The sequence below is a fragment of the Macaca mulatta genome, chromosome 15 (assembly GCF_049350105.2).
Source record: "Macaca mulatta isolate MMU2019108-1 chromosome 15, T2T-MMU8v2.0, whole genome shotgun sequence".
Classification (NCBI taxonomy): Eukaryota; Metazoa; Chordata; class Mammalia; order Primates; family Cercopithecidae; genus Macaca; species Macaca mulatta.
In genome coordinates, this window is record NC_133420.1 from 78,507,605 (window position 1) to 78,525,104 (window position 17,500).

The 17,500-nt window shown below is 40.2% G+C and overlaps 1 protein-coding gene and 1 pseudogene across 3 annotated transcripts in view; one reads left to right on the forward strand and one right to left on the reverse strand.

Annotated features, from left to right (window-relative positions):
• The window catches only part of FOCAD (focadhesin), a 314,136-nt gene extending 299,055 nt beyond the window's left edge, over nt 1-15,081 (reverse strand). Inside the window, exons 1-2 of one of the 2 annotated variants that reach the window (XM_028835129.2) lie at nt 15,047-15,081; nt 3,404-3,448 (exon numbers count right to left, since the gene is read on the reverse strand). The gene's annotated coding sequence lies outside the window, so the exon portion shown is untranslated. The remainder of the gene's footprint in view (nt 1-3,403; nt 3,449-15,046) is intronic. The other variant, XM_077966008.1, reaches the window with a different exon arrangement.
• On the forward strand, nt 8,276-8,708 carry LOC711644 (alpha-ketoglutarate dehydrogenase component 4 pseudogene; annotated as a pseudogene). The gene has a single exon (XR_003723258.2). The product of XR_003723258.2 is annotated as an alpha-ketoglutarate dehydrogenase component 4 pseudogene (transcript).
• Nucleotides 15,082-17,500: the final 2,419 nt, after the last annotated feature.

A 17,500-nucleotide genomic window follows, 5' to 3' on the forward strand; every position in this document is an offset into this window, starting at 1 on the left:
AGCTATAATGGTCCTGCAGAGTTCCAAACAAGTAAGCTAACAGAATTAGCTTTGATTCTAAATTGTTTGCCAGGAGATTTATCCATCTGTGCCTGAAAAAAAATCAAGTGTTCCTCCAGTATGTTCAACATCCTCCAGTCTCATTTTAATCAAGTATGTTAGCCTCAGTCTAGAGAGTATTTTTAATTGCTTGAACTACAGTATAAGTAGTTTCTTATTTTAATTTTCCAAATTCATACACAACATAATACCAAGAAAATCAAAATTTTAGTCATCAATAGGTAAATTTTAGAGAGGTCTTTAAACGTTTTGGCATCTGTCAAAGAATAAAAAAAGCTTTGATAGTGACATTTGAACAGACACCTGAAGGAAGTAATACACAGTCCAAACAGGAGGAATGACCTTGAGACGGAAGCATGTTTGGCAAGTTTAGGAAAGACCAAGGACACCAATGTTGGCTGGTGCAAGTTAGCAAGTTGGGCAGTGAGAGATTACAGAATGAAGCAGAAACCCAGGTCATGTAAGCCTCTACAGGGTGCTGGGAGCCTTTGGATGTTTCTCAGTGAGATGGGAAGTCCTACAGGGTTTCGGAAAGAGGAATGGCATATTTGACTGACATTTTTAAAAGATCATTGTGGCTTCTAGGGAGAACAGACAGACCAAAAAAGGACAAGGATAGAAAAAAAGAAAAAGAGAGGGACCAGTTAGGTTACATCAATAATCCAGGAGATAAATCATATTGCCATAGACAAGGATGACAGCAGTAGAGATGGTGGGAAGAGGTCAGACTTAGGACATGTTTATTTTTTTCCAGATTTATTGAGGTATAATTGATGTCTTAGTCTGTTTTCTGCTGCTAAACAGAATAGCTGAGATTGGGAATATTTTATAAAGAACAGAAACTCACTGGCTCACAGTTCTGGAAGCCGGAAAGTCTAATATCAAGGTGTCAACATCTGTGGAGGGCCTTTGTGCCACATCATCACATGGTGGAAGTGCAAAGAGACAGAGGGCAGGGAAGGACTGACTTTTACATCGGCACCAATCTCACCCTTGAGGGTAGCGCCCTCATGGCAATCACCTCTTGACAGTCCCACCTCTTAATACTGTTAGAATGGCAATTAATTATTATTATTATTTTTTGAGATAGAGTCTTACTGCTGCCCAGGCTGGAGCATGGTGGCATGATCTCAATTCACTACAACCTACATCTCATGGGCACAAGCGATCTTCTCACCTCAGCCTCCCAAGTAGCTGGAAGTACAGGCTTGTGCCACCACATTCAGTTAATTTTTGTATTTTCTTAGTAGAGATGGAGTTTTGCCATGTTGCCTAGGCTGGTCTCGAATCCTGCGCTCAAGCCATCCACCTGCCTCGGCCTCCCAAAGTGCTGGGATTACAGGTGTGAGCCACAGCACCTGTTTAAACATGAGTTTTAAAAGGGACAGGCATTCAAACCATAGCAACTGACAAATAAAAACTGTATATATTTAGAGTGCGAAACCAGATGTTTTGATATATATACACAGTATGAAATGATTTCCACAAACATATCTATCACCTCATCTAGTTACCATTTTGTGTGTGTGTGTGTGTGTGTGTGTGTGTGTGTATGGTGAGAACACTTGAAATCTACTTTTAGTAAATTTCAACTATACAACACATTAACATTAACTATAGTCACCATGTTATATATACATTAAGTCTCCATTTGGTCAAAGGGTACATGCCTGCAGTTGTAAGTATTTCAGATATATTTGGTAAGATTTGCTAATGGACTAGACGTGGAATGTGAGAAGAGTGAAGGATGACTCCAAAGTTTAGGGTTCAGATAACTGGAAGAACAAAGCAGTCATACACTAAGATGCAGAAGTCGAAATCATTTATCCGTTTCTAAAATAATGCAGCAATGCATGAGTTGCCTAAATTCTTGGAAGTTCAATTTACTTTTGTCCATATCAGCTAAGAAAAGCTACATGATAAAAGGATGCAACACGCAGACTGTATAAGCTTCATCTGCTTCTCAATTTTATTTGGGGCTAATCTTGACTCTACACAACAAACGTTAAAATGTGTAAGCTGAGCTGCAGCCTGGATTTACATTCAATTCATACCTAACACCAATGCTGCAGTCAATACCTGCCCCGGTCCTATCCACTTTCCAATCCCTGTAAGGCCTCAGTGGCCCTCTAATCCATACCTATCCCACATAGCTTTTAAAATATTATAAATTGAAACCAGTAAGATAGAGAGAAGGAGAGGAGACAAGCAAGTCAGTAGGTAGATGGGTAGATAATCCTTACTTCCCTATATCACCTTCCTTTATTGTCCATTCCATTTCATATCTCCTTACAGGCTTTATGTCAAATGTTCAAAACGTACTGAAGGCATTGTGTACGTGTCTAAATGTGGGATGAGGGGGCAGGGAAAAATTGATTGTATTGTAAAAAGAAACATGAAGAAAGAAAAAGTGAAAGCATAATTACATGCTTAAGAAAAATCTCTACCAATATGAAGTTACTTTGTTAATATATAATTTGATTTGTGAATGAATCATCAACTGTTGCTAAAACTATTAAGTTAAAGGAATATAGGGAACTTTATATTAGAGGGATCAGGATGATCCCACTTGAATTGATTGATTCATCTTAGCATCACTAAAAGTAAGAATACCACACACATTGTATCCTCACGAGGTGATGGAATAGGACATACACAGGCTTCTGTAAGAATACTGTTACCTAAAAACATTTGCCACTAATATACACAGCTCTCTACATTTAATTTCCAATTTACAAGAAATATATGAGATACAAGAACAAGGTACCTCTTCTAGGACAATACCACTTGCAGAGCAATAGGTCAAGTCCAGAATTTGGGACACTTTACAGGACAAAGGACTCGGTTTCTCCAACAAATCAATGACAAGGGAGAAAAGGAGTGGAGGTTTTGTACAGAATAAGTGACTAAACACACATAATAACCAAATTATGTTATATTTGGGAAACTTACATGATTCTGATTTCAAAAAACCAATTCTACTAAGACAACCTTGGCACAACTGAGAAATTCTGAAATACGGACTGTATTAGATAATATTTAGGAATTGGTATTAATTTTTTTAGGGTTGATAATGAATGGCCTAGTAATTGTACTTTAAGAAGTCCTGATTAATTAAAGACAATTACTTTTAAAAAAAAGCTAGGGAGGAAAAAATGTTAGAAAAACAAGACTGACAAAATGTTGATGCTGTTGAAATTAAGTTCATTCACTATATTCCCTATTAATGTGTGTATGTTTTAAATTGTCCAGAGTAACACATTTTTAAAAATAAAAGAAAATAGAAAAAAAAGTAACTAGAGATTGTAAGATTGCAATGTGAACTGTTAAAAAAACTTATTACCATTTTCAACCGTTAATCTGTGTGGATGAAAATTTCCTTGATGATCTGCAACAAAACCAAAATACAAAATCACAATACAAAAATAAACTGGAGGCTGAGGCATATAGAGATTATCATTTTTATTCATAATCATTCATTTCCATGTTATGCTCCTTATAATAGCTTCATGGTTCAGACTGACTTTATAATAAGAGTATGCTATAAATTCAAATGTAAAATAGCTTTATTTTGAATAATAAAACATTTATTTTGAATAACAAAACATTTATCTGAAGTTCTCAGTAAGATATGTGGAGGTGGAGAGACAGTCTAAGACCTTAAAAAAGGTTTGAAAATGTTCTGCCCTAGACTATTACTTTCACCTGTTTCAGTTTTGCTTTGAACAAAAAAATGTTACAATTTACAACTCAAAGTGAAGAGGTTCCTATTAAGTATCAAGAAAGATGTTACATATAGTTAAGAGAATATGATAATCTTGCAAAGAATAAATTAGAGTCTGGATGTGGAAGAATACTTGGTCTAGAAGACCTCTTTTAAAAAATGGATTGCAGTTGGGCGCAGTGGCTCACACCTGTAATCCCAGCACTTTGGGAGGCCAAGGCGGGAAGATCACTTGAAGTCAGGAGTTCGAGACTGGCCTGGCCAACATGGTGAAGTGCCATCTCTACTAAAAATACAAAAATTAACCAGGTGTGGTAGCACACACCTGTAATCCCATCTACTTGGGAGGCTGAGGCACAAGAATCGCTTGAACCCAGGAGGCAGAGGTTGCAGTGAGCCAAAATCGCACCACTGCACTTCAGCCTGGGCAACAAAGCAAGACTCCATGTACATAGATAGATAGATAGATAGATAGATAGATAGATAGATAGACAGACAGACAGACAGACAGACAGTGATTGCAAAAGTACTTGCAAAGGAGACCAGGAATTTCCTCAGATAATGGCCCAGAGCTTTTCCATAAAGCATGGAAGAGATACCTAAGCCCGAAAAAGGTTGCAATACCTGTCATTCCTTCATTCAAGAAATATTTATGAGATGCCTACCTTGTGTCAGATACTATACTAAGCACTGGGAATACAGAGAAAAATCCCTGCCCTTATAGATTACATTTCTAGTAGAGGGAAGATAAGAATAAGCAAAATAGTAAATTATATAGCATTTCTGAAGATAAGTGTTATGGATAAAAGTAAACCAGGACAGAGGATAGACAGTATCAGAGAGAGGTTTCCATTTTTAAAAGGATGGTCAGGGAAAGCCTGAGGAAGCACTCAAGTAGACTGAAAGGGGCTAAAAGAGCAGTTTCATCATCTCAGAAAAGAAGATTCTAAGCGGAAAGAGTAGCAGTGCCAATGCCATGGTGAAAGCAGGCCTCCGATGTCTGAAGAACAGCAAAGAGGCTAATTTGAGCAGATTAAGCGAGAGACGGAGAGAGTGGCTGTAAATGGAGTTGGAGAGGCAACAAATGGGTCAGATCATGGCAAGCCTCACAGGACAATCCCAAGACTGCCTTTTACTTTGGGTGGTAACAGGAAGCCACGGGAGAGTTTGAGGCAGAGAAGAGATCTAACTCATGTTTTTATAAAATCACTCTGGCTGCTGTTCTGACAATACTGCAAGGGGAAAGAAAGAAGCAATCCGTTAGAAGGCCAGGACAGATTGCAAAAAATGGCCTTCGGTTGCTCCCAGTCTCTGTATACAAAGCGCTTTACAAAGTGACTTTGCTGCTCCCCTCGGAAAAAAAGTAGACTAATTTTCTATCCCCTTCATCTGGCTTGACCTGGTGACCTGCTCACACCAACAGCAGGGAAAGTGAAGCTGTAGAAGTTCTAAGTCCAAGCCTCAAAAGGCCACATAGTTTCCTCTTGTTATCTTGCTTCCACTAGACCACCATGTAAAGAAACATAAACATGAGATAGTTTACTGAACCATGTAGAGCAGAGACAAGCCATCTCAGATGAGGCCTCCAAACCTACCAGTCCCCATCACTACATGAGTGAGCATGGGCAAGACCAGCAAAAGAGCTGCCCCCCATCTACTCCAAGCCCAACCTAAGCTGCCAACCACAGAATCACAAACTAATAAATAACTGTTGGTTTAAGCCACAAAATTTTGGGGGTTGGTAACAATAGATAACTAATACAGAGGCTACTGCAAGATCCGGGACATAAACAATGGCGGCTTAGACTAGGGTGACAGCAGTGGGTAGTGACAAGTACATAGATTCTAAATACATCGTGAAGGCATAGCCAACACGCTTTCCAAAGTAACAGTATATATATAGATTATGAGAGAAAGAAGAGCCAAGGATGATACTCAGGTTTTTAGCCTATGTCATGAAAAGGATGGAGTTTCTATTAACTAAAAGAGGGAAGATTATAGGTAAAAAAGGAAATACAGTTTAGTTTGAAATATATATTAGTCATCCAAACAGAAAATGCTGAGTAGGCACTGGATATACAGAGTCAGGAGTTCAAGGGAAGACCAGACTGAAAATATAAATTTGAAAGCTAGTAGGGTATTACTAGTATTTAAAGCTAATATTTAGGCCAGGCGCCGTGGCTCACACCTATAATCCCAGTATTTTGGGAGGCCAAGGCAGGTGGATCATTTTTCAAGACCAGCTTGGCCAACCTCTCTACTAAAAATACAAAAATTAGCCTGGTGTGGTGGGGTGCACCTGTGGTCCCAGCTACTCAAGAGGCTGAAGCAGAAGAATCGCTTGAACCCAGGAGGCGAAGGTTGCAGTGAGCCGAGATCGTGCTACTGCACTCCAGTCTGGCTGACAGAGGGAGACTCCATCTCAAAAAATAAATTGGCCAGGCGCAGTGGCTCACGCCCATAACCCCAGCACTTTGGGAGGCCGAGGCGGGTGGATCACGAGGTCACGAGATCGAGACCATCCTGGCTTAACACAGTGAAACCCCATCTCTACTAAAAATACAAAAAATTAGCCAGGCATGGTGGCGGGCGCCTGTAGTCCCAGCTACTCAGGAGGCTGAGGCAGGAGAATGGTGTGAACCCGGGAGGCGGAGCTTGCAGAGATCGCGCCACCGCACTCGAGCTCAGGGGACAGAGTGAAACTCCATCTAAAAAAATTAAATAAATAAATAAATAAATAAATAAATAAATAAATAAATAATAAAGCTAATATTTAAAGGCTGAATGATATGATCCAGAAGTATAAGGTCTAATGACTGAGCCCTGAAGCACTTCAGTGTTAACAGCACTCTTATCAGGGAGATAAGGAAAAACCAGTAAAGGAGTCTAAAAAGGGACAATAGGTAGCAGGAAAACCAGGAATTGTGGCATTTTTGCTAATAAAGGAAAAAAGTGTTTTAAGAAGCAGAGAGTGGGCTGGCACAGTGGCTCACTCCTGTAATCCCAGCACTTTGGGAGGCCGAGGCAGGTGGATCACTTGAGGTCAGGAGTCCGAGACCAGTCTGGCCAACAAGGTGAAACTCCATCTCTACTAAAAATACAAAAATTAGCCGGGTGTGGTGGCACATGCCTGTAATCCCAGCTACTCAGGAGGCTAAGGCAGGTGAATCACCTGAACCCAGGAGATGAAGGTTGCAGTGAGCCAAGGTCAGTGCACTCTAGCCACTGCCACTGCACTCCAGCCTGGGCAACAGAGTGAGACTCTGTCTCAAAAATAAAAATAAAGAAGCAGAGAGTGACTAGCTGTCTCAAAACAAACAAACAAACAAACAAAAAAACGCTGACAGATCAACTGAGAGGTAGAAACTTGGAAGAGACCTTTAGATTTGGGAAAAAGAAAGGGCGAGGCATAGTGCCTCCACCTGTAATCCCAGCACTCTGGGCTGAGGCTGGAGGACTGCTTGAGGCCAGAAGTTCAAAACCAGCCTGAGCAACATGGTAAGACCCCACCTCTACAAAAAGTAGAAAAATTAGCCAGGTATGGTGGCGCACATCCACAGTTCTAGCTACTCAGGAGGCAAGGCAGAAGTACCACTTGAGCCCTGGAGTTGAAGGATGTGGTTAGCTATGATCACACCACTGCACTTCAGCATGGGCAACAAAGCAAGATTCTGTCTCTAGAGGAAAAATAAAGTCACTTTTAGAAAAGTGACTTCTCAGAAAAGTTACTTTTAGAAGAGTAATTTTTTCATAGAGGTGAGGGAGAAAACTGGATTAAAGTGAGTTTAAGAAAGAATAGAAGGAAAGTAACTGGACATGAGTATAGTTATACCATAAGGGGTAACAAATAAATTGTGCAGTGGCTTAAGCAGGAATGGGGTCAAAAGCTATTATTTTAACATGGAAAAATACCAGCATACTTGCATTACTGAAGGGAATAATCCAGTAATGAGGGAAAATGCTATGTTCAGAGGCAGAGATGCTGGAACCAAATCCTTGGAAAGGTAAAAGGAATGAGACCTAGTGCATGAGTGAGGAGCTGTCCTTAGAAACATACTGTAGATGAGAAAATAACAGATGGCAATCTTAGGTAAATGCAGGTATGCCCACCTCCCACATTCATGGTAATTTTAATTCACATTAAGGCGTTTTCTACACCTCTGGGCCCAGAATTGACCTAAAAATACTCAACATAACCTTCTAATCCTACCAATAGATAAGAATTGGCACATATGATGAAATGTATTTACAAAAGTATTTTGGGAGTTCAGAGGTCAGGAAAAGGTACATAAAAGCAAATAGGCCACACTGTCCATCCTTTCTCCAACAGATAACACAAATATTCACTGGAGACATATATGTTATTTTTAAATTTAGAAACAGTACTATGCCAACTGTCCTACTCTAACAGAAACTATAATGACTTGATGGATAAATGTTAACAACAGAAAGCTTCATCAAAATTTAAATTCTGGGAAACTGCCCCTTCTCGGGGTCATGATGGGCAGCAAGATGGCGTCTGCCAGTAGGGTTGTTCAGGTAGTGAAACCACACACTCCATCAATAAGGTTTCCTGACAGAAGAGACAATCGTAAACCCAATGTATCAGAAGCTTTGAGATCAGCAGGGCTACCATCTCACTCTTCTGTAATTTCACAACATCCTAAGGGAAGTAAATCACCAGATTTGCTGATGTATCAGGATCCACCAGATACTGCAGAAATAATAAAAACATTACCTCAGAAATACAGAAGGAAACTTGTGTCTCAAGAAGAAATTGAATTTATCCAACGTGGAGGTCCTGATTAACCATGGTGGCTGCTGTTTGTCATCAGACAATAGAATTATCTTTACAATAAAGGACTTCCAAAATGACATATGAGAAACTGTATATTAAACACCTTTAATAAATACTATGAAAAAATGAAATATAGAAAATTTAGATGGACACTTGTATTCCCTAATTTATGTATCTTGGTCAGCTTCTCCACAAGCTTACCTAATTATTTATACACTTTACACTTATTAAAGTATACATTTTTAAATAGCCTATTAATTTAATCTTGATTATCAAACATTACCAGTGTTGAACTATTAAAAGCACATAATGTATAGTAAACTATCATAGGATTCTTATAATTTCACTTTTCTTTCTGTTTAGACATGGAAAAATTTATCAGTCAGAATTGCTGTTTTAGGTATATGATTTTCCTGAAATTGGGTGAGGATCAGTGAAATAATGACTCTATTACTTGTTCTTAATTCTCTGTTCTCTAATGTTTTTTCATTCACAAGTTTACTGGAGTATAACTGGCTTAATAAGTATATCCTACTTTGAATGATAAAAATATAGTCAAGCTAAAATAGGTGACTATACTCTTAAGATGGAGGCGATCATACAAAAGGTTCCAAAGAAAGTCAAAGAGCATAAAACGGGAAATAATTAAGAGACCAAAATGAATATAGCATAGGAATAAAGATTTCACTAGAAATTGCAATTTATTATGTTTCAGAGATTGTAAGGAAGTCTTGTTCTTTGGTTTATTTTACTGTTTTATGATCTTATATGCAAATCCTGATAACCATTAACTTTCTCAAACTTAATGTCTCAAAGCCTCATAAAATCAACATAAATATGTACTTACTAAGCAGTTTATGAAACTTTCATGGGGCCCCTCCTGTGCCAAGGGTATGTATATTATGAAGCAAAGCCTCACAAAGCTAAATAAATTCTCTTCCATACCTTTAAAAAAAAAAAAAAGTTAAAGTCCAAACTACTAAAAGCTATCCATATGCTTCAGAAAAGTGCTGTCACCCTTACTCCCAAATCTAAGCTCTTTCTAACCTGTCTTCTCCTCTAAATAATCTTTCTTCGCTCTCTCACTCCTTCCCAAGCTTTTATACTGACACCATAGTCAATAAGCTTTCTTATATCCTCAGCCTCTTCATTAGATGCTCCCTGTACCTCCTAGGCCTAATATAAACTAAACTCCCCTTCTTTGGTGGCCCCCATCAGTAAAGGTTAATCATCCCTCCAAGCCCAAGGCCCAGAAGAATGTTTCCAGACCACTCGCCCCATCCCACCCCCACCGTCTGTGCCTTTGAGGGTGTAATATCTAAGTATCTTCATCTCTCACATATACTGATCCATATGCAATCTAAACCTCAGAAATTAGGATCACATTCTACCCTTTCTCCCTGGGTACCACAGTCATCTATAGTCATCTGGGTGAGCAATTCCTCCAACGCACCACCAGTCTCATTGTTCCTGAACACCTCCATTTCTACCATCTATATCCATAGCCAAACCCTACATGCTATCTATACCCTAAAAATCTTAAATTCCAATATTCTACTCTGACCAGAATATTTCCATCATTTTCATTATCTCCCTTTTAGCTACAAACACTTGTATATTTACTTCATCCAGACTTTTAATCATTTTAATCAATTATGTTATCTCAATCTTTCAGCTCCTCCTGGCTCTATCATCATCCCTATCCAGTCTAAACTTCACATTCCATCACTCTGACCATTCTTTCAACAATATTTTCAACTCATTTGCATTCTCACCATATGCACATAACAAAATCCAAATACTGTATCAATCCAACTACTTATCATCTCTGGTTCTAGTGAATTTTGCTGCCAAAAGTCACAGAATCATATGAACTAGATTATTACAAATTAATGATCCTGGCCTATCTGGGAAACCTTCCAAAAACTGTAGTTGGCTCTTTCTCCTATTCCCAATGGCATCTGACCAGTCTCTTCTTGTTGAATTCTCTCCCTCCTTATCTTCTAGACGTCCAGTGTCATTAGGCTGTTCCTTCTGTCTTTTTCACTGAGTCATCTTACAGAGCAGTGTTTCCCAGGGTTTCCCTTCTGTTTTATTCTTTCTTATTCTATAAACTCTCTCTTAAGCATCATCCATTCTCACACTGTTTTAACCACCTATAAGTTGATAGCATCCTAATCTCTATCTCCAGCCTAAAATCCTCTCTTTATCTCCAGACCAAAGCTGCCAAATGCCCACTGAACAGCACCAATTGTGTGACCCAAACCCATGTCCAAGGCTACTGATCTTATTCTCCCCATATATCTGATATTCCTAATGTGATTCCTATCTTGGGAAGTCATAAACCTAGGAGGTATCCTTGACTCCATCACTTCTTCATCCCCTACATCCATCTGGCCACTAACTCAATCACCTTAATATAGCTGGAATTCATCCTGTTCTCTCAAGCACCACTGCATTTTCGGAGTTCTGTCATATGTAATGGAAATGTTTGCCTTACTCCACTACAATTCATTCCTCCCATTGCCTCACGAAACTGATCTTAACTTTCTTCCACTTAAAATCTATTACTCATGGATCACCACAGCCTCCAGAATAAAGCTAAAAATGGCTAACATGGTGTGGAAGAGAGCTTTCATTACTTACTCCTTGTTTACTTTTTAAAGTTCATCTCTCTATTCTCTCTCTTAACACATTAGGGGTCTATGTTCTGTCTCTAACCTATCCGTTTGTCCTCACTGCTTTCTTGTGCCTGGAATGTCTTATTCTCTAATATCACCAACTAATTCCTACTCACTTTCAAACTTTAACTGAGATGAAAATTCCTCCATAAAGCCTTCTCTGAATCTCCTCAACCCTCACACACAGTTTTCTTCTATCCCCCACTATACTATGTAAACAACTAATCATAATGTTTATCCCATTGTATTTTGGCATTATTTATGGAGTCCATGCAACACTGTAAGTTCCTTAAAGAAAATTTAAGGACCTAGTATCAAAGTAGTTGCTGTCTTTACTGAACAAAGGAATAAATAAAAAATAGAGAATACAATACCTTTAATAACTAAGAATCTTTAAAAAATCACATTTACTTAAATGTTTCAACAATTAAAAACATTTAATAAAAAGTATCCTCCATTCCTCTCCATGTGTATGTCCTAATAGCATATACTAAAATCAGGTTTGGTTACATAACCCAACATGCGCAATGATTGGAAAGCAAAGTAGAACTTAAGTCTACATTATGAAAGCAGGTAGGCCAAATAGAAAGGCTTGTCAAGAGAGAAGGAAAGATAAACCCTGGCAACCAAAAAAACTTCATAATAAAACTACAGTTACAACACTCATAATTACTGTATGACATTTGTTCAACATACTTATCAACCAAATTAGCAAGAACTCATCTGACCAAAAGGAGAATAGAAGATACCTTCGAAGGCATAAATCTCCAGTTTAGGAGCTTCAGTGGAAAGCTTCATTGGTCCCCAGGCAAGTGAAAAGATAAGTCTTTAAATAAATAATGGTAATAAACTGACCATCTATGCAAGTTGAATTGTCAACTTCCTTTGGCCTAAAGAAATGTTTTCCCATCATGAACAGTGGAAAGCTATACAGTATTTAAAGTCAAGGGTTTTGAAACATCTTCAAAATATATAAAACTAAAGTAACTCAGACTAATTAAATGAAAACCAATATAAACTTTTAAAATCATAAATGCAATTTTATTACTTCCAATATGACCTGAGTAGGGAAAAAAAAAAAACAACAATGAGGCCAGAAGTACTTAGAGGGTTATAAAAACTATATGTCAATCCATTGTTTGAAAACAGATGGGCTCTTCCACATCACTTAAAATTTTGTTGTTTCAAATCATTTACATGGAGGAAATTCACAAATATCCCTTGTCCCTTGTCCGATTAGCTTAGCAAATCTTGTTTTATCATGTGGAAATAGTAACAAAACCTCCATCAATCTATTACTAATTGTGAATCACAGACTTATACTCATGTAAGTATAGCATACTTTATTATACATCTCTAGATCTATAGATTTCTCATCTCCTAAAGAAATACATACTACCCACTTGATCAAAATTTAAATTATCACCCTAATTTTCCTTTTGTATTTAAACCAAGTTCATTGTTATACATCAAGAAAAACTGATTAAGATCAAGTTTTGCTATAGACTAATAATCCCGACACTATTATTTCCTTAGACTTCCTCCAAATATAGTTATTATTTCTCATGGTGTTTTGTTTTGTTTTTTTTCCGCTAGAATGTTAATGTCCTCAGCTCTTGAATTTTCCCCCTTAACTTTCTAATCTTGATCAGGTCCATTTCTAGAACTGAAAGATGTAGCACTGACATGAAGGGATCGCTTGAGGTCAGGATTTTGAGACCAGCCTGACCAACATGATGAAAACCCGTCTCTAATAAAAATACAAAAATTAGCTGGGCGTGGTGGCATTCGCCTGTAATCCCAGCTACTTAGGAGGCTGAGGCAGGAGAATGACTTGAACCCGGGAGGCGGAGGTTGCAGTGAGCCGAGATCGCAGCATTGCACTCCAGCCTGGGTGACAGAGTGAGACCCTGTCTCCAAACAAAAACAAACAAACAAAAAATGTAGCAAACGCAAATATTTTAAAAGTTATATTTTCTTAAATTTTCCAAACTCTTGATACTGATATACACAATTTAATTCAACTAATCATTTGTGGACAATATCCCAAAAGTATCATGAACCTAAGAATATTATGCCTCAGACTGTTTCATAAATCATTTTAGACAGGGGTGGGGGGTGGGGGGGAAGGCCAAACGATTTACTGGTAAGCACCATCAATCAGTCAACATATGAAAAACTCTGGTTACACCTCCACGAAAATTTTGATTTCAAACTATTTATTGACCTGGTTATCAGGCGTTAACTGGAGGCAACAATCAATTAAAATCCAGTAAATTTGGGGTTAATGAAACAAATGTTAAAATAGATACAATATTGATAAATATTAGCCACGCAATGGTAACTTCCTAACATTGATTAAGTAAGCATTAATCAAGGCAGAGGTTTTAGCTTCCACTAATCTATAAAAGCAAGGCAAAATGCTTTGAAAATTGCATTTTTATGCAATTGCTTCAATATCATACCTTTGTATGTAACATTAAAAAGCTCATGATTACTACATTTCAAAATTTAGATGAGTCACAGTGCTTTCTACGCAGGAATTGGATGTGAATCAAAATTGTAAACATGCACTTGCTTGGTAGTCAAAAAGTGAATGTGGACAGATACAATGTTCGTTGACACAGTAAAACATAATCATAAAATACATCCTGTGTTTTTAAAATAGTTACTTCCTAACTGCTAACACATTTCAGGAAACATACCATCTACCCCTCCTCTCTTTGAAAATCTCAAAATTATACTAATCCCATTCCCCTTCTTACAGATAGGCCACTGAAACCTAGAGCCATTACTTATACAGTTACCAGGATTACACCCTCAGAGCCACCATAGTTTAAGGGATACTAGAACTTGAAAATTTAAAAAAAAAAAAATTGCAACTCAAATCTAGACAATAAAACTAGCATATAAACTGTAAGAAAACGCAGGAAATGCCGATTTTAGTATCTGGTATGAGGCTGACCATCAAGGAATCCATCAAAAAAGTTTGGAAAGTATGAATGAATGACTGCATGAAATTGGCAGGATTTCATTGATTTCAAAAGCTCCAAATTCAGGAACCACACTGAGAGATCAGGACGCCACAGCTGAAACTAAAACTCATGAAGGGTAAGTGCAACACAACTGCACGTCTCCACACGTTAGCTGCTGCGAAAATTTCAAAACATATATCTAATACACGCTTTCTTCAGGTAATTGCCACAAGTGCGGACGGAGCCAGAGAACTAGGAGGCTGAAAACAGGCCCTGCTCACCCATAAGCCTTTGCATTATAAGTGGACATGATCTGAGTGAGTCACCGGGAATGAGAAGGAGAGTCACCCAGGCCAGGCAGGACGCGGCCAGAACCTCCTGCTCTGTCCCCAACTAGGGAACCGGTCGAAGGAGAGTGGGACGACTGCAACCTGCTGCAGCAGGTATGCAAGAAGCGCGCCGACCGGCTTCCGAGTCGGGATCCCACTGAGTCCCACCGCAGCCACCACAGCCAGCCCTGCCCAGGTATCTCGTAGCTCCGTAACCTCATAAGGCCTAGTCCTCCAGAAGCTGAGAGCCCCGTCAGGACCGGACGAGGGCAAAAAGCAGGTCCTGCCCCGCTCCCGGCTGCCCCTCGCCGCGACGCGGCCTTGCCGCCACATGCTCCACTGCCCGGTCTCCCAGCTCAGCCCCAGCCCCGCAGGGCCTCAGCCGCCCTCCATGCAAGCCGATCGGGCCGCAGGCGGCGCGACCCAACGGTTCCCGAGCAGGGGGCAGCGGTGGCAGCCCGCCGCCCCGCACGGCTTACCTCCCTTCTGCCACAAGCTCAGCCCAGCGCCGGCTGCCTGACGTGGCCCGCCCCGCCGCCTCGAACACCCGGGGGCGGGGACTGCAGAAGAGAGCCAATGGGCTGCACATCGCGAGGCCCTGTTCCGCCTCCTCCGCCTGTGGCCCGCCCTCCCCGACTCGCGCGCACGCGCGTCTGAGGCCCGGGCCGCGCACTGCGGTTGGAAGGCGGCGTGGGCGGCGGACCCGAGCTCCGCAGCTGAGCTGGTGCGGGGAGGGCTGCGTGCGGGGGCTGGCTGAGGAGCAGCACTGCAGTGAGGAGTTAGCCCAAGGAAAAGCATATTAAAGGAAACTGCCTAGAGATGCCACTGCAGCGTGCCCGGGTAGTCCTGTTGGCAGCCTGCCCCTATGCAGCTTTTGGCGATGCAAAACGGCTTCTTGGTATTTGGAGATTTTGTTTCCCGGGGGAAATAAATAATACTGATAACATTAAGGATTCAGAAAATTTAAAGCAGACAGCCGACTTGCCGCGAAGACACTTCGTTCTTCGCCTAGTACCTACGGCTTGGTGTCTTTACTTCACTTGGCCAACACAGAACACTGCAGCTCTCCACGCCACTGTGGTATATCCACTTGTTAGATAGTCCTGAGGGCGTTCTAGCCCAAGTGTTTCTGTTGATGTATTCTAGGGGGAACTGGCGCGAGTAATTATTGCTTGTTATTGCTGTTACGATTTTGCCCAATATTTACTGAATGATAAACATGTATTTTCTCCTGGGGCGGGGTGGGAGCTCCCACGTGGGAAGGCTGTGACAGACAGACAGCAGCCACGATGAAACACGCTGAAAAGAGCCAGCAGAAAAAATGAGGAGAGACTGGTATAACGGAGTGGAATTCCGGTTGCGGATGACAGAATGGAAATTATACGCAAGATGAAAGAGTTAAGGCAAATTACTCTAAAAATATCTGACTTAGTTGTTTCTAAACCCTGGGGCACCCTTAGGGGGAAAAAAAAGTGCCTGGGTCTCCTCACTTGGTTGAAAAAGATCTGCTGCGGGACCTTGACATTGATATTTTTCTAAGTTTCCAAAGTTATTTTAATGTGTAGACAAGAAGTTCTGTCTCTCATTTGTAGGAAGTGTTTGGTTCCCCATCACCTCAGATAAGTAATTGTGCATCACAGACCGTTATCAATGTTCCCAATAACAGACTATGCATTCACTCTCTAAGAATTTATCTAAATTAATTTTGGGGCCAGGTGGGCTGGCTCACGCCTGTAATCCCAGCACTTTGGGAGGCCAAGGCGGGCTGAGTTCGAGACCAGCCTGAGCCACATGGTGAAACCCCATCTCTACTAAAAAAAAAAACATACAAAAATTAGCCCGGCGTGGGGTTGCGCGCCAGCAGTCACAGCTGCTCTACTCAGGAGGCTGAGGCAGGAGAATCGCTTGAACCCGGGAGGCGGAGGTTGCAGTGAGCCGAGGTGGCGCCACTGCACTCCAGCCTCTGATGGAGTGAGACTCCGTCTCAATCAATCATTCAATCACTCAATCAATATTGAACCTACTTCAAGGTATTCAACCTCTGTTTTCCTTTGCGTGAAAGGAGTTTTATAAGGCTTATAATTCCCTTTTTATGAACATTGATGATATTCTCTTTCAGTCTTCCAAATGCACCAGTATTTCTTTTAGGACTATTTTAATATTTTTTCTTCTATTCCTATATTTCTTGAGGCTCATTAGTCAAAATGATAATTAAACACATAACTATGTAAACAGCGCTGTTCTAAGTATATAAATTTATTTAATCCACAGAACAACTTTATGAGGCAGTTACAGTTATTACCCACATTTTATAAATAAGGAACTTGAGGTACAGCAGGTGAAGCACCTTGACCAAGGTCATGCACCTAGCTAATGGCCAGGCCAAAACTTGAATCCAAGCACCCTGGTTCTCAATGAATAAACGTACTGCCTCTGTTGTAGAAAGCCTGGTTTTAGGAACACACAGGGAAATGCCCATTTAAAGAATGATGTTGAGTCTACTTTTGACACTGACTTAGCATGTTCAAGCTGCTATAACAAAATATCTTAGACTGGGTAATTTATAAACAATAAAAATTTATTGTTCACAGTTCTGCAAGCCGGGAAGTCCAAGCAAGGTGCCAGCAGATTTGGTGTCTGGTGAGGTTCCATTCCTCATGGATGGTGCCTTCTGTGTATCATCACAGGGTGGAAGAGGCAAATAGATTACCTGAAGCCTCTTTTATAAGGGCACTACATGAGTCGTCATAACCTAATCACCTCCCAAAGGCCCCACCTCTTAATCCTGTAGCATTGGAGATTAGGCTTCAACATATTAATTTTGGGGGACACAAACATTTAGACCATAGCAGACATCTATCCTAGATTCAGATTTTGGGCAGGATTGAGGGACTTGACTATTAAACTTGGAGCCTAGAACCGACTTGACGGCT